Source organism: Sphaerodactylus townsendi, linkage group LG05 (assembly GCF_021028975.2).
Source record: "Sphaerodactylus townsendi isolate TG3544 linkage group LG05, MPM_Stown_v2.3, whole genome shotgun sequence".
Taxonomy (NCBI): domain Eukaryota; kingdom Metazoa; phylum Chordata; class Lepidosauria; order Squamata; family Sphaerodactylidae; genus Sphaerodactylus; species Sphaerodactylus townsendi.
In genome coordinates this window covers 114,946,664-114,965,301 of record NC_059429.1, presented here as the reverse complement: position 1 = coordinate 114,965,301, position 18,638 = coordinate 114,946,664, and positions in this window count along the sequence as shown.

The window sequence follows — 18,638 nt, the reverse complement described above, 5'->3', positions numbered from 1 at the left end:
CACCGCGGCGTATTTTCTCCACAATGGTGTTTTTCTGACTCAGTAATTTAGTGAGTCTTTTGAAAAACGCCAGCGTCCACTTGGTGTTGAGCGAACGGCACTGGGTGGAATGTGGCATTTTCCCCATGCCACTGTGGTTCCCTCTTACCTCCTTTCAGCTGCCATCACTCTGCAGAGGCCAGGGGACATGCCTTCTGGTCTGCAACCCCGGAGGCGTCACCATGGCCATAAGGGTGTGTCCCCACAGTTCTGCAAAGTGACGGCAGTGAGAGGAGTTAAGAGGGGAACTACAGCAGTGAGCCCCGTGCGAAGGCAGCCCTGCACCCCGCTGGGGCATTGGGGTCGTTTGCAGAACAGTGTACGAACAGCCCCAGGGGGTGTACTGGCATCAAGTATGCTGATGCACCACCGCTGCCACCGCCCATGCAGAATCTGCCTTTCTGGTCAACCTGCAGCTGTCAATTCTCGTATCAGTTGCTCTGCTCTGCTGCTATTATTGTTGTTATATCTTTGGTCAGGAATATTTCCAAAGTGAAAGGTATTTTCCAACAATATATGATTTTTTTAATCTTTTAACACTCACTTCAGTGTGTCAAACTCTTTCCTTTCCTTTCCCATTCCAGGAAGTAAATAATGGAATATTTATATTTCATAGAATCATAGAGTTGGAAGTGGTTATTCTGACCATCTAGTCCAATCCCCGTTCAATGTAAGATCAGCCTAGGGCATCCCTGACAAGTGTTTGTCAAGCCGGTGTTTAAAGAGGGAACTCACTACCTCCCTAGGCAACCGATTCCACTGTTAAACAACACTTGCTTCAACCTCCTCCCCCCCCCCCCCAAAAGGCCTCCAAAACTATACACAATACTCCAGGTGCAACCTGACCAATGAATTATACAGTCTTGTGATTTGGATGCTTTGCCTCTGCTGATACACCTCAAGTTCTCATTAGCCTCTTTTGTTGCTGCATTACACTGGTTGCTCATATTTGACTGGTTGCTCATATTTGAATTATGACTCAAGATCATGTTCGTACACTCTGTTATTTATTTTCCTTTCATTGTTGTCTTTGTCGATTCAAGATTGCATCTCTTGATTTCTTGTGGACAAAGCAAACTAAAATATCTTGTGGTAAATTGTTTTGTGTTGTGTATCTTGAGTTGCTTCTAAATATTTAATCAATTTCAGGAAAATCTTTTTTCACTTCATGAAACCTTGGATTAGTTCTCAAAATCTTTTTTCTGGATTTAAGTCTCCAAATTCTTTTGGGATCCCCGGAAAACATAAATTTTTACTTCTGAAATTTGCTTCCAGAACTTCATTTTTTTGTTTGTTTGTTATGTGCTTTCAGTTGGTCACCATCTTGGCATTGTAATCAAAAGACTGTACCTGAGAAAGAGGAGTGAGGCTTATCAAAGCATGTGGGGTTCTGACAGGGAGATCTGAGAAGGGGAATTGCTTGGCTTGAACTATTCCAGCTCTGTCACCTACTAAGTACACCAGGCTGGTCTCTTTTCCTCATTTTCTAACAAAACAGAACCCTTTAAAGAACGTTTGGCTGCCTTGGAATATTTGGCTGCCTTGGAATATTACTGAAAAGAAATATGTGATATGATCTCATTGTGTATGATGTGATGTCACTGTATGATATATGATGTCATAATGTACACCTTTTCCTTAACCACTGCAGTCAGTGGCCAATGAACTCCTCAAAGGCAGGGAAAATGATGAGGCCAAGGATGTTATCTTTAGGTGAATCGGTGAATTGCGCGGTATAGAAATTGAATAAATAATAATAATAATAATAATCTTTAGAGTTTACTAGCCGTTATTGAAAGATGAATATGGGCCTCATAGCCCTGCTGCTTAAAAGTGAACCCATGGCTCAATCATATATTAAGTTTAATTAATAAGTTATATTATATATATAATATATATAATAAGTTATATATATTATATATTAAGTTTAATTAATAAGTTTAATTAATAAGGTATATTAAGTTTAATAAATAAATAAATAAATAAATCAACTACTTTCCTCTACTGGTTAAGACAACTAAAGCTTTCAGTGCATTTCTTTTTCTTGGTAATAACTATAGAAGGGGCAAAAAAAAATCCTCTCCAAGGTGAAATATTTCACACAATCACACCGGCTTTGAATGTATCACTTACAGACATTCACTGAAACAACAAACCGGAGGGTGTCAAAGTCTGCCAAGAAGTTGTCACTGTTGAACCAAAGAAGTAAATCTGGTGTGTCTGCAAAGAGAGTGTTAAAAATACATCATCTAGGAAAAAAACAGGTTGACCCAAACAATCTTGTGTCAACGAGGATTAGAGCATAAGAACGAGCTGAAAGCAGGCTATACAGTGCAGCTGATGTGACACGTGTGAGTCCTTTTAGTGAAATGCAGTGTAAAAATTTCATAAAATAGATAAATACATGCATGGCAATTGTGTCTACTGGGGCATTTATTTATTTATTATTAAAACATTTATATCCAGTGAAGATAAACAGCCAGGTTTTATCCCACCAACCCAGGAACTGCGTGAGCAAGAAGGAGAGGGAAGCCTGCACCGTATTTCTCCACAGCTGGCTCTTCATCCCTCCATCATTGAGGAGGGTGTGGCAGTGGGAGGGAATGGGCCCTTTTCCAGGGCTGTTTTGGCCTCATAGTCTGCACCTGGTGTCAGGCACAGTTCCAACACTCAAAATGGCCGACCCTGGTCCATTTTCCACAGCACAAATAAGACATCCCGAGGACAGAAAAAAGATGTGTCAGAGAAGAGTTCCACACAGCTTTTTCCTCAAGACGTCCTCAGGATACATTATTTCAGCTTGAATTGTCTTTTTTTGAAGTCGCTAAAATGTGGACTTTTTAAAAGTCATCTGTAAGTCATCTCCTGCTGGCTGTTCGGAGCTCAAAAACTGAGTACACATCTTATTTTTCCTGCCCAACTGTTAGACCCTCTTGTCAGTTTCCTGACATTTTGTGCTGCAGGGATTCTTTGTGCATGCAGTTATTTGGTGATGGTTACTCCAGACTTTTGCTCTGCAGGCTCCGATTCTGGACAACTTTTCAGCTTGAGAGGTACATGGTTGTACTCTACTCGCCCTGCCAATTCCACCAATATATAGTGTTTCCTTTTTTTAAAAAAAAACTGATGAGCTGCCTTTGAAGCTACACAGACATGATATGAAGATCAGCTGTGATTCTGAAATCACATCTGCCTAGCTTTGAAGTCAGCTCCCAAAAATTTTAAAAAGGAAGACACTATATATTGCCAGAATTGGCGGGACAAGCAGCGTACAACCATGTGCTTTTCAGACTGAAAAGGCACCCAGGATCAGAGCCTGCAGAGCAAACGTCGGGGGTAACCTTCATCAAATAACTGCATACACAGAGAATCCTCACAGCACAAAATGTTGAGTGCCAGTGGCAGAGGAAACTGACAAGAGGCTTTAATGGTCAGGCATGGAGGGAAAGCCTCTTTCTCCTCTGATGCCTTTTTTTTGTCCGTGCTGTCCAAACAAAAAATTAGGAGGCAGCTTTTTTTTAAAAAAAAAGACATCCTCAGGACGTCTTATTTGTGCTACTTGTAATGGATCCTTGTTTCTTTATATTGGGACTCAGGGCTGTTTAATAAGCATGCCAAGGGTAAAGGTAGGGTGAACCTTTCTCCTTGCCATTCTAATTTCACAAAGGTGTTTTTCATCGGAGTATTGAAACATGCAGTCCTTTGCCTTAATCCAGAAAGCTTACCATCCGAGGTATTTCTTAATTCTCAGAGAAGTATAAACTGTTCTTCAGTGGTATCAAGAAAATGGCCAAACTCTACAGTTGAAGCAACTACTTTATTATTCCATGTTTAAGACTAGGTTAGCCTTTCTTGATCTCTCGATATATTTTTTCTAGCAATTTTTTAAAAGCTTCACTTTGCTTCCAGTCTATCCCCCCCCTTTCCTGATAGACACCAGAAAATATTTTGCCGCTTTGTGGCATTAACCAGCCAAACGCAAAACCTGGACATTCAGTTCCTTAGGTGAAGATATCCACTAGCAAGGAGAAATTATTCTGATGTTTGGGGCAAGGTTTGTGCGCAGAGCCTGAGAAAGAACATGGAGAGAAAAATGCTAAAGGAATGTGTCTTGCTTTCAAATTTGCTTTGGAATACATCAGCGTCTGACCAGTCTGCTTCCTGAGAGGAGCTAGCCCTCTTCCTAGAATTGGGGCAGGGAGGAGGAATCAGGAGGGGCAAGGTTTGGTGCTGGTCAGTGTAAACTTAACAGTTCAAGGGCACTGCCATGAAATATTAACACAAAACCCAGGACTGTGATAACTGTGATTTCCTATGGGGAAAGAGCAAAGCACGCTGCCCTTCTGCCATGACTCTGATCAGTTGCCATTTCCCCCCCTTGAAGTGATGTCACCCTGTCACCTGACTGGGGGACCACCAGTAAGTTTGCCTCTGAAGAATGCAGAGGCCGGAACTGGGCACATAGGGTAAGGCAGTCTCAAAGGTCTGGCTGCAAATAGAGTTGCCAACTCTGGGATGGGATATTCACAGGGCCTAAGGAAGCAAAGGTTGGAAAGGAGAGGAAGCTCAGCTGGGATGTGATGTCACAAAGTCCACTTTCCATAGCTGTCATTTCCTCCAGAGATCAACTGCAGTACTGGGAGAACTCCAGGCCTCACTTGGAGGTTGGCATTGGCAACACTGCAAGAACCTTGCTCACTTTTACACAGAGACTGCTCCAAGAATTGTATCAGTGGATATGACATTTTTGTATTTTTGCTTTGCTGGAGACAAACATCATCACAATTTCAATGGTATAGATATTTGCATGGAAAATTCACAGGTTCCTAGCTTATAGAAAACATTGGAGCACTGTCAGACCAGCTGACCTGTAGCATTCTGATAGCTGCATGATATTGTATACTTGTATGCACATGTCTCAACTCATCCCTAGTAATATAAGGAATTGCATCATTACTGTGCCCTAGATTTTCCCTTTAACCTCCTCCTCCCCAGTAACTCTTTCCCCACCATGTTTCACTTCAAGTTGCCTTATACCAAATTAGTTTTTCAGGGTCAGTATTGTCTGCTCTGACTGGCAGAGGCTCTCTTTGTTGGAATAAGCGACTTCTGCATGCCTGGACACTGGGGGGTGCTGTGTATATCATTCTGTGATGTTGCCTCTCTTGTTTGCCCTCCTTGTCTGGGCCAGGAGACCGCCCACTAACTTCCTTTCTTCCCCATGCTGGTTTCACTTCTGTTCTAGCCTTTGACCTGAGCTCATGGTCAATGGCAGCCTGCTCAGTGGGGCTTTCCCACTCTTAGCATCCTACTCACCTACACACCTACTATTGATGGCGTTAGTTGTGCCCTTACTTGTGCCAAGTAGGAAGTAATCTCTCTCTTGAAGGCTGGGGTTTCTTTCTATCTACCTTTTTTCCTGGAACAAAGCTGTGAACTGGAGATGCTTGAATAAATGTAAGTTTTACCTTTTACATTTATCTCTTGGGAAGTTTCTATAAACTGCACTCACACACACTACTGGGCAGATCTATTACTCTAAACTAAATCTAACACTCTTGAGTCTCAGAAAGAGGCAGTAGTCTTCCATCCCAGCTTCTAACTGCTCCTTTTAACGGGAGACACCAGGGAATGAGACCTCCTACATTCAGAGTTGTTATTCTACCACTGAGCTCTGTTTCTTGTTAGTTTGCTTGGTTTCAGTATCAATATCCAAGCTAATGCCCAGTATTTTTTTAAAAAAAGATAATGGATGCAATCCAAAGTGAAGTGGCATAACAAATAAATGAAATATAAGCAACCATGAAAGAATGCATTAATGAGATAAAGCAAAAAGTACTTATAAAAATATGCATTAAAACAGTTAAAAATCAAATCTGGCACCAAAAATAATACAGCGGAACCTCGGTTTTCGTTGGTAATCCGTCCGAAAAGAATCGATGAAAACCGAAATGGTGAAAACCGAGGCAAACTTTTCCATAGGAATCAATGTAAATCCAATTAATCCATTCTAGGCACTCCAAAAAACATACCAAAAACAGATTTTTTGGTGAATAAACATAGTGTTTAATGCTAAAAACAGTAACAAACAATTACACTAGGACCAACTTCAGAGCCAGTGGACCAATGTCGTACCAGAAAGCTGTCCCAAGAGGTCTGTTTCTGACGCCTCTTTAAGATTTGTCTGAAATGGGGCAAGACATTGTCATTAAACAAGTTGCAGACATGGCCTGCTACAGCTTTGTCCGGGTGATTTTTCTCCACAAACCCCTGCACCTTACTGCAAATCGATGAAAACCGAGACAAATCAATGAAAACCAAGACAAATTTTTCACTGAAAAAATCGATGAAAACCGAAACCGATGAAAACCAAAGGCAATGAAAACTGAGGTTCCACTGTACAATGTAGGTGCCTTCTAAATCTTCCTGAATAGGGGCTCCTCCAGTGGTGGGATTCAAATGATTTAACAACCGGTTCTGGTGGTGGGATTCAAATAACAACTGGTTGTTTACAAGCAACATTTTAACAACCGGTTCTGCTGTAGTGGTGCGAACCTGCTGAATACCACCACTGGTACTGTCACAAATATTACACCCATGCGTACTCCAACTCACTAGGTGAGTAATATTTCAACATTATCTTACAATCATAAATATACAAGAAAGATTTTTGTAAGTCAGTACACCGTCAGGTATGGCTATAAAACCTCTAGATTAGGTTTTTATTTCAACAGTCCTTTGTCAAGCCAATCTGAAATGTACAAATACAAATGTCAATAAATAAAAGTCTATCTAATCCTTTCATTTTCATATAATTAAACAAAAACCCAAAGAACCCTCCCAATACACTTACAATTGTTGTAAAAAGTATTCTTTTTCCTTACTCCTCTAGGAGCACAACTGTTTTTTCTTACACTATATAAAAAAATAAAACATTCATATTATTCAACATTAAACCTAAATTTTCATATAAATAATAATACAATTATCCTCATGGGGTATGTTGGTGTAAAGAGATGTTATGTCTAATGAAATAAAACATGCATTCTTAGGTATTTCCAACCCCTCCACCAAAGTGATGAAATCAGAAGAATCCCTAACATAAGAGGGCAAATGTTTAACAAAAGGTAACAAAAAATGATGAGGATATGAGAGCTGCAGCAGAACATTTTCTATATTTGAGGGAGAATCCTAGTCCATCTACAGAATTTTTGTTACAACTTTTGGACATTGTATTGGAGCACAGTTATTTTCGCTTTGGCTCACAATTATATAAACAAATCTCAGGGGTCAGCATGGGATCAAATATGGGTCCCAGTTTAGCCAATCTTTTTTGTAGCTAGGTTGGAACAACTTTACATTTACAATCAACAAGAAAATCAATTTTTACAGGAAATATTGGTTTATAGGCGCTTCATAGATGACCTATTTTTTATTTTTACAGATCACACCAAAGCACAGGCCTTTGTGAGTTGGTTAAATACCATACATCCCAATATAAAATTTGTTGGCAATATAGATATGAATGAAATTACTTTTTTGGATTTGAAGGTCAGCCTTGACAGGAGGAGGCAGGTTAAAGTATCTCTATTTAGGAAACCCACGGATAGAAACTCCTATCTCAACTGGAATTCTTTTCGCCCTCACTACTTAAGAACAAATTTACCGTATGGTATTATTCTCAGGGCCAAGAGGAACTCCACAAGAGCCCAAGACTACAAACAAGCAGCTAGAAAGATTGAGGTCAATTTACTCAATAGGGAGTTTCCATGGCAAATCATTAAAAGGGCCAGAGAAAGAGCAGATTATATACATAGGGACGCTCTATTCACCCCTAGAGTGAAACAGAATTCACAGAGGATTCATATGTCACTTGAATATACTGAGCTGAGTGGAAAGATAAAATCTATTGTAGCCAAATATTGGCCATTGGTACAGGAATTACCTGGATGTACATTAGCCCCAAGGATAGGGCTAAGAAAGACACGTTCTTTGGGCAATCATTTAATAAAAGCAGATATTGGTGGGAGGACCAAGAAAATACCAGTCGCCACAGGTCATTTCAAATGTCACCATTGCATAGTGTGTAAATATGCATGGGAATGTAAGGAGATTAGCTTCCCAGAGAAAGAGTGGTTCAAAACATTGAAGCATTTTTCCACGTGCAGAACAAAGAATGTGATATATATGATCAAGTGTGAATGCAACTTGTTCTATACAGGGGAAACATCTAGGGAAATACGTGTCAGAATTTTGGAACATCTATCAAGAATACGCAACAAAGTACAAGGAGCTCCTTTGGTGGACCACTTTTTGGCAAATAACCACTCACCTGAATCCCTGAAATTTACAGTAATAGAAACAGTGGCTACGTGGGATTGTTCAATGGACATAAGAAGAAAATTAAAACAAAGAGAGACAAGGTTGATCTTTGAATTAGGAACAACAGCCCCACAAGGACTCAATTCTGCAATTGACTACTCAGCATTTTTGTAATTACAGCTGATACCACAGCTGGGAACAATTAACCAGTATATACTGTGGAAACTCCCTTGTATTGTGCTCTCACATGAGATCCTGATATCCTGAGAGAAGGACTATTTAGTAAGTGTGTTTATGTATTTGGAAAGGCATTTGATTACTTTTTAAACAGCTTGGAACAATATATTTTGAATGTATTCCTCATCTTCTTCTTTTTCTTTCTTCTCCCCTTTTGTTTGCTCTAATAGAAGAAGAGCCATTCAAGGGAAATTTGAATTCAGTTTGGAAACTATCTAGGTGAATTTTTACAATGAAAAATGTTGTATTATTATTTATATGAAAATTTAGGTTTAATGTTGAATAATATGAATGTTTTATTTTTTATATAGTGTAAGAAAAAACAGTTGTGCTCCTAGAGGAGTAAGGAAAAAGAATACTTTGTACAACAATTGTAAGTGTATTGGGAGGGTTTTTTTAGGGTTTTGTTTAATTATATGAAAATGAAAGGATTAGATAGACTTTTATTTATTGACATTTGTATTTGTACATTTCAGATTGGCTTGACAAAGGACTGCCGAAATAAAAACCTAATCTAGAGGTTTTATAGCCATACCTGACAGTGTACTGACTTACAAAAATCTTTCTTGTATATTTATGATTGTAAGATAATGTTGAAATATTACTCACCTAGTGAGTTGGAGTACGCATGGGTGTAATATTTGTGACAGTACCTGTTGTACACCTGCCTTGATTATTATGGTGAATACCACCACTGGGCACCTCCCTTGGAAAGCCCTCTCCTTCCTCACCAGTTGTGGAATTTCTGGGAAAATCCAAAGAAAGCAATCTGAAGCAGATGTTGAGATCACAGGTGGGATCATGCTGTGGAATGTGGTCCTTTGGGCTCCCCAATGCTCTTGAGCCACGCAGGGCTGTAAAAACAGTAGAATTCTATGCAGTTACTCCAGGCCTAAGTTTATTGCAACTAAGTCCAGTCTAACTGTGCATAGGACTAGACTGCGTTGTAATGTCCCATCTCATGAAACTAATTCTTTATAAACTTTTTGTTCTGGTTTTGAAGGGGTAGTTTTTAAATAATAATAAAAAAACCTAAAAGCAAAAATATCTTTATGTGACAAGACTGGGCATTTGGTCTGAACATCAATAAGCATCTCATAAAAAGTTAAGCACATGTTTTGGGTTCCTTAAAGAAAGGGAAGGCAAGTGATTATGGGTATGGTAGATATGTGATTTCAGGAGGTATTCAGGTTGTGCATTCGTAATGAGTTTCATAGCCAACTCAATAGTTTCAGACTTAGCTTTGATCTTATAAAGCCAGATTTATACAACTATTTTTAATGTATCTAGATTCGGCTTATTTCATGTCTGCAAAATCACTGATATATGAAAGATTTTGCAGTGGTTTAATTTAGAAAGGAATTTTATCTGTCACTACATCTTTATGATGCAATCTCTGGGTTAAGTCATTCATGGCATAATATTTATATTTTATTAGATTTGTACCCCACCCAAGTCCCATCCGAGGCATTATGGGGCAAGTGGGGCGGGGGGAATCGTTTGCAAGTACTGTTGGTCTAGACCAGTGGTGGCGAACCTATGGCACTCCAGATGTTCATGGACTGATGGGAATTGTAGTCCATGAACGTCTGGAGTGCCATAGGTTCGCCACCAGGGGTCTGCAACCTGCGGCTCTCCAGATGTTCATGAACTACAATTCCCATCAGTCCCTTCCAGCATGGCCAATTGCTTTTTTTGTTTTTACAACACAGATGCAGCACACATGCTCAAACATCCTTAGTGTGCTGCATTCTGATTGGCTCTTTCCCCGCCCCTGCCCAAAGGCAGTGCTTCTGATTGACGGAACCACAGCAACTGCAGGAAAACCAAGCAGGACATACACACCCCTTTTCTCTAGCATTGGAAAGGAGCCGGTGCAGTGAGCAACATAGCAAGCATGTTGTGCTATACAAAGGAAAAAGTTTGACCAAAACTACGCAGAGCACTATGTCCCATCCATATTTGAAGGTGTGCCACACACACACACACACACACACACACACACACACACACACACACACACACACACACACACACACACACACACACACACACACACACACACACACACACACACACACACACACACACACACACACACACACACACACACACACACATTTGGCTGGTCTTTGAGGCTGTCATGGAATGAGAGCATCCAGCCAGGCAGACACTTCCCCACCCCTCCCCTCCCAGGATCCCGTTGGGAACGTGCACCAGGAACTGCAGGACTGGGCAGGCTGCAGCTCGGTTAATGAGTGGCTCTTATGAGAGTGAGCTGGAACAGGGTGAGCATGGTGGAAGGTTGGGATCAGGCAGTGGGGTGGGAAAAATAAATCAGTTTTGCCCCCGTGGCCTTCACACGGGAGCGATTCAACACGGGATTCTTGAAAAGGATCGCCATTTTGGCAATTTTTGAAAATCCTGGGATGAGGGAAATATTGCGGGACAAACCCACTTTACGATTGGGTAACCATGCGGACTTCTTGGCCAAACTGGGATATTTCTCTTGCTCAACCCAGGATATTTGGACCGTGCAGAAACGGCCTCATCAGACTCAAGGTGGATTACATAACACAAAATGAGGCAGACACCAGAAAGCATTCAACGATTGATTTATTAGTACTCAAATTACAGAATTAGAAAACAATGGGAATGACAGACTGTCTAAGGCCAGGTATGCTATAAACAATTCAAACAGTGAAGTTACAAAGGTAGACAACACAGTAGCAGCAGACTATAATCCCATTCTCTCTTCTAACTATTCCATTCTACTATAGTTCTAATCTGTTCATTCAAAATGTCCTCCTCAACACTGTATTTAAAGATAGAGGGGTCCCAAAGATGACAGAGTGTTTTAAATGTAAATCTTTCTTACTTATCCCCTTTAAGAGCCAAAACATTTTGGTGACATTGTTATAAACAGCACGTGAATAGTCCTTTGGTTCTTGTCTGGGTTTCACCTCTAGTCTACTGAGCGTTCAGGCAGACAGTGAAACTGGGCAGGAGAGAGAGGTGGGCAGTGCAGTCTATAACCAGGTTAATCAGGAACACCATTAACTTTTGCTTCTTGGGTCACCTTTGTTATCCGGGACGGCACGCGCGCACGCAGCTGCATCAGCGCACTGGCTTCTGGGGCTCGCGGTTTGCCGCTCTGTCACAGGGCGGCAAACGGTGAGCCCCAGAAGCCTGTGCGCTCCTGCAGCCGCGTGCACAGCCGCAGGAGTGCACAGGCTTCTGGGGCTTGCCGTTTGCTGCCCTGTGACAGAGCAGCAAACCGCCTGAGCTTAAACCCGTCTGCTGACTTTTCTTTCTTGCCCGCGGCTTCTGGGGCTCGCCCGTTTGCGCTCTGTCACAGAGGCTGCAAACGGCGAAGCTAAGCCTAACGGCGCCGCGGGCGCTGCCGCTGCCTTAGCCCCAAAGGCAGTGCAGCAGCCTCCCCAATCAACAATTTGTAGAACCAGCGGGGACGGGAACAAATTAATCAAAGTGACTTGATCCCGTAACAGGAACCCGGCTGGTCAGCCTATGCTTGGGTCACTTGCGGCAACCCCAAAATGACCAACCGTCAAGACGACAATAAGCCCAAACATACGAACCTGTCTTGTTGCTACATTTGCACACACATCTCACTTGTATTTCAGTGTATCTGCAGAAGCTCCTGCTGACGGGCGCCGCGGGGAGGCTGCGCTGCGCTAAGCCCCAAGGCAGTGCAGCAGCACTAATCGGAACAATTGTAGAACCGGGGCAGAACAAATTAATCCAAAAGCGGGCAGTCCGCCAAAAGCAGGACGGCTGGTCAGCCTATGCTTGGGTCACTTGCGGCAACCCCAAAATGACCAACCGTCAAGACGACAATAAGCCCAAACATACGAACCTGTCTTGTTGCTACATTTGCACACACATCTCACTTGTATTTCAGTGTATCTGCAGAAGCATGTATGCACATGAAAGCTTATACCAAGAATAAAACTTCATTGGTCTTCAAGGTGCCACTGGACTCAAACATTTTTCTACCTCTCATTTGGGCTTTCTTCCCATGCTCTTCTTGTGCACAGTACAGTGAAGGAATTCTGGCTAGAAACTAACAGTGCAGTTAAATTCTCCAAGGTCAATGAGCTTCGAAGAGTGTAATTTTGCTTAGGAATGCACTATAACTCTGGTTATCTGCAGTGTATAAACACAATCACAGGACTTTAAAAGAGTTAGTTTCCCTGATCAACAGGGATCCTAAGTCTAGATTAGATTTTGATGTGGAATCATGATTTGTGGGGATAACAAACTCCCAACTTGTGTTCATTTGTACATCAGCATGGGTAACTGGAATTCGTTTTAAGTCCAGCTGAAACAAAAAGAGGAGCAAAGTGCATGTGAAACCGTGGCCCAGAAGCCAAGGACATGCTGATTCAAGTTTAATATCAGTTTGATGTCATGTCTGCATGTAAGTTTACCCATGCATCTGTTCTGTTACCCCATGCACTGATGTTAGTTGCTAGATCAATTGGCAGACTAAAGAAATTTGGGGGACATGGAGTGAAGAAATTCTACCCACAGGGAGTGCAAAATCTAATACTTCCTGGGATCCATTAGCTATGTCAGATTAATGCTAAAGCACCTAACTGATACCCTGGAACATTCTGAGGCCCCTTCCGCACATGCAGAATAATACACTTTCAATCCACTTTCACAATTGTTTGCAAGTGGATTTTGCTATTCTGCACAGTAAAATCCAGCTGCAAAGTGGATTGAAAGTGGATTGAACGTGCATTATCCTGCATATGTGGAAGGGGTCTGAGGTGAGCAGGCCTACACTGAAGAATGGAAGTGTAGACATTTTAGTCCACAGCTTTACATATCCTTTCCTTATTTAATCACACTGCACAGTCAAAATGTCATGTAGAACAAAAAGAAAGATCTCCTTTCATTTTGTACCCAGACAGGAATTCCCCCCACCCTTTACATTTCCTTGGGTAATGAAGCAATACGATAAAATTAATATTTAAATTAGCTGGTTGCAGAGGAGTGTGTTGTAATTGCTGTTAATGATTAATTGACACTAGATCTTGTGAGTGTGTATTAGTCCAGTTTCAGGTCTAGCCTACTACGTTGAATGTGGAATAGCACAAATTGAACTTAATAACAGGGTTTTGATACAAGGCCCCTCATTTGTCTGGGGTAATTAGATAATAGCTTGTTCATCGTTTTCCTGACTCTCTGGGAAGACAAGATCTGGTTTAATTTGATCAGTTCAACAAGAAACTAGGTATTTGTATGAATGGTGAAGTAACCTTATACTAAGTCAGATGATTTCTCTAGCCCGGGACAAAGTGCAGATTTTCTAGACTTGCTTTCTGGGATTATTTTTCCAGCACAAGATGTCGGAAAATTGAAGCTGAAACTTAGAATGATTCCAGATTTCTTGTCTCTGTTTTTTTGGAACCCCCCAATTTGCTCCCTCGGACAAACTGAACTTTTGAATCTTTAATTTCATGACTTTTTCTGTTACCTGGAACAAACATTTCTTCAGAAATTGTATGCATTTTCATCACTGTGGTGGTGGAAATTGCTGTCAAGTCACGATTGACTTATGGTGACACCCCCACCCCCACGCCGGTAAAGTTTTCAAGGCAAGAGATATTTGGAGGTGATTTGCCATTGCCTGTCTTCAAGTGCGCTAAGAGAGTCCTGAAAAAACTGTGGCTGGCTTAAAGTCACCTAGCTGGCTTCATGTGGGGGAGTGGGGAATCAATTACATTACACATGTCAATTAATCTGAATGTAATTTATAGTTAAGTTAAATCAGTGATTTACATTGTAAATACAGTGATTTACATTGTAAATAGGGAATTCAGTTTTTCCAGGCTCCCTGACTGTATGTACAGAAGAGGTTCAAGTGCAAAGAATGGATACTAACCAGATTTATTGATCAGCAGGTGTGGAGGCTTTACATTTAATCCCATTTCCTCCCACAACTGTTAGATTGAAAGTACATTAAGGGCAGTTGCATCCAGTGGTGGGATCCAAAAATTTTAGTAACAGGTTCCCATGGTGGTGGGATTCAAACTGTGGCGTAGCGCCAATGGGGCTGGGCAGGACACGATGGGGGCGTGGCCGGGCATTCCAGGGGCGGGGCATTCCTGGGCGGGGCTGTGGCAAGGACGCAGCTGCTGCGCTGGTCCTTGGGCAGGAAATGAATGCATGCAGGCGCAGGCTGCCACGCACGCTGGTGCACCTCCTGCTAGACTGCTTCCAGTTCTGCGCACTACTGCTAAAAGGAGGGGCGTAACTAAGGCAAAAATCATGTGGCAAAATCACCAATTAGTAACCCCCTCTTGGCACACACAAATCATTAGTAACCTACTCTCGGGAACCTGTGAGAACCTGCTGGATCCCATCTCTGGTTGAATCTCTTCACAGACCCTTTTGCAATCTCCTTTTTAGGGAAAAAATGTAGTCTTCACTCTTATGGAATCTGGAAATCTATGTCCCCTGATGAACTTTACGTTCAGCACATGAGAAATTGCTCGTGGTCCCTGGCCTAAAGAAGGTTTGGCTTGCCTCAACCAGGGCCAGGGCTTTCTTGGCCCTGACCCCGACCTGGTGCAATGCTCTGTTGAGTGAGACCAGGGCCCTACAGGGTCTATCGCAGTTCCACAAGACCCTCAAGGCAGAGCTGTTCCACCAGGCCGATGGTTGAGGCAGCAACATTCTTACCATCTTGGGCATCCCCTTCTTCTGAGCTCCACTGTTAAAATCTTATCTTGGGAATTTTCTGGATTTCATTGCAGATGGAACTGTTGGAGCAAATGGATTGAATCCTACTTGAACCAAGCTCGTTGTATGGGAATTTTTAACTGAAATTGTGTTGCCACATTCATTTTTATTAGTGAAACTTAGGATTGGATCATTTTGGTTATTGTACTGGTTTTATGTTACATGTTTGTGCCATATGATTACCATGTTGTTAACTACCCTGAGCCCAAAAGGGGAGGGGCTGTTTAGAAATTTAATAAATAATAACATCTGAGTATCTATGCGCCACCATTGCATCAGCTAGCTCTTGTCCAGCTCAATTATTTAAGGTAATTTGGTCTTTAACATCCTACCAATAGGATCTAAAAATATTAGCTGTGAGGCCTTCGTGAGCTCTTCTGCAAGCTACCATGTTTCCCCGAAAATAAGACCTATCCCAAAAATAAGCCCTATCATGATTTTTCAGGCTTTTTGGAGGTTGCTTGAAATATAAGCCCTACTCCAAAAATAAGCCCTACTGGTAGTTACAGATCAGGATGGTGTTATCCAGCAGGATGCTCCCTGCCAATGAGGATGTGGCTTGCATCACACATGACGGTGAAGCAAAGGGACTGCCAAGAGCCCGCCTTAATGAATTGTGAAGGTACCGTATTTCCCTGAATATAAGACATCCTCTGAAAATAAGCCCTAATGCATCTTTTGGTGCAAAAATTTATATAAGACCTTGTCTTATTTTCGGGGAAACATGGTAGCTGTGGGGTCTTTGTGAGCTGTTTTGCAGACAAAGTCTTGGCACTCTTTCATGACTTCCCACCAACCTTTGATACAGTGAATGAACTGGAAGCCCCTTTGCCATCTTCAGGTCCAGTATTGGACCAATTCAGCCAGCTCTCTGAGGCTGATGTAGACAAAATGTTGACAGCTATGAAGCCAACTACCTGCCCCCTCAATCTGTGCCGATCACGGCCAATGAAAGCCTATGGTGACAAAGTACGAGGTCTCCTGACGGAAATAATCAATCTCTCCCTCCACCAGGGGGTTTTCCCAGGAGGCTAAAGGAAGCAGCGGTGTGCCCTCTCTTAAAGAAACCATCTTTGGATCCTTTGACTGGGAAGGACAGGATATTACATTTTAAAAAAAAACAAAATAAAAAAACAATACTGCTGTACTTCATTCTGCAGAAACAGGGGATTTACATGCCCCTTCGTACAAAATATTCACTCCACTTAGAAGGCTAGATTTTAGAAAGAAGAGTTCTAGGATAGTTACCAAGGCTATGCGTGGAAGAGGATTTAGCCTGCTACCTGTAGTGTGTGTTTAGCCTGAACACAGTTCAAACTTTGGCACATTAGATTCACAGCAGTGCTGGAATTCCACCATCCCAGTTCAAAGGGGGCAGAGTGAACTGTGTGAGGCCCAGGCTCAGCAAGCAGCTGAGGTGCGGCCTAATTGGAAGGTGAAACACATCTTGTCCTAAGGGAAGGGACAGCCGTTTGTCACGTCACTCTGTCATGACAGGTGAATCATGGTATTGTGCTGTGTGTGACGATTGTGAAAGATGTAGGGGGACCATGGGGGAAAGAACAGAAGAGTACGTTCTGAAGACAAGCAGACGAGTTCCTCTTCAGCAGAAGTCATTTGTGGCTGGAAGGAAGTGCAAAGTAGAAGCAACATTTTAGAACACTGATTTCCTCGTGATGATCGTTGCTGTCCTCTTTGACTGAGAGCTGACACACATGACCCTGTGCCAGTGTCCACATTTGGAATGACAACATTGCACATGGTTTTAAGCGTACAGGGAACCCACACTGAGCATCTTCACCCATGGCCAGCCCAACAGCACAAGGCAGTCATGGGTTCACTTGGGATAACAAGAAGTACTAAACTAATGTGTGATCAAAATGTGCAGCCCAGAATCTTTTGCCATGTTGTAAAGAATTCTAGGGCACAACTGATTGGCAAATTGAGTGTTGTACCACCACTATGCTCTGCTACATTGCAAAGGCATATGGCATTTTTCATCTCTTACTTAGATCATGCAGAATCCCCAAAGAAGAAAAAAAAGAAGAGGAGGAGGAGGAGTTTGGATTTATTCCCCACCTTTCTCTCCTGTAAGGAGACTCAAGGTGGCTTACAAGCTCCTTTCCCTTCCTCTCCCCACAACAGATACCTTGTGAGGTAGGTGGGGCTGAGAGAGTTCCGAAGACTAGCCCAAGGACACCCAGCAGGAATGTAGGAGTACGGAAACACATCTGATTCACCAGACAGACCTCTGCCACTCAGGTGGAGGAGTGGGGAATCAAACCCGGTTCTCCAGATTAGAATCCACCTTGCTCTTAACCACTATACCATGCTGGCTCTGATGTGGCAGAAGTTTCTGTCTTTGATGTACATCTGGGTCCAGATAACTTCAGAGTTTCAGGAACTGCATTGTGTTTTCGGGAGTTCTTGGCAATTTCCAGCACTTGGAATGAACATTTTAAAACATTATCCCAAGTCTTACAGACTCAAGGGAAAGTAAGATCCAGCATGCAGAAGTTAAGTATCACATTGTGGTTCATCTCCATCTGCCATAGTGTTCCTTACATAGGCAGTGGTTTTCTTAAACTTAACTAGTGATGCAAGGGACTGAACCTTCATTAACCACCTGCACCAGTGCGGACATCTCATCTCTCCCCCCTGGCACGGGTTTTTATAACTTGTATGTTAGATCTAAAAACTCTGATTGCCATGAAGAAAAAAGATAAGATCCTATCGTTACATTTGCACCTACAGTACAATCCTAAACAGAGTTATACCCGTCTAAGTTCTATGGACGTCTGTGGACTTAGAAGAGTATAAACTATCTAGGATAGTGCTGTCAACCTTTTGTACTAGATATTTAAGTCTAGATGATGATGATGATGATGATGATGATGATGATGATGATGATGATGATGATGATGATTAATTTGACTTTTATACCGCCCACCCCCAGAGATGCTGTAACTTTGGAATTCTTTGCTGTCCCTCCCCATGTTCAGTTATTATATGCTTATATTCTTAATATACTTTCAGGCAACTTCTTTTTGGCTAAATTTTATGTCACTCACAGCAGTCATAGAAGCAATCATTCTATGTATTTTCCATGATTAATGCTAATTCAGAATTTTGAGTCTCCTTCCCCCCCCCCCCCCCCCCCCAGATTGGTATAGTGGCTAAGAGTGGTGGACCCTAATCTGGAAAACCAGGTTTCATTTTTCACACTTCCACCTGAGCAGCGGACTCTTATCTGGTGAACCAGGTTT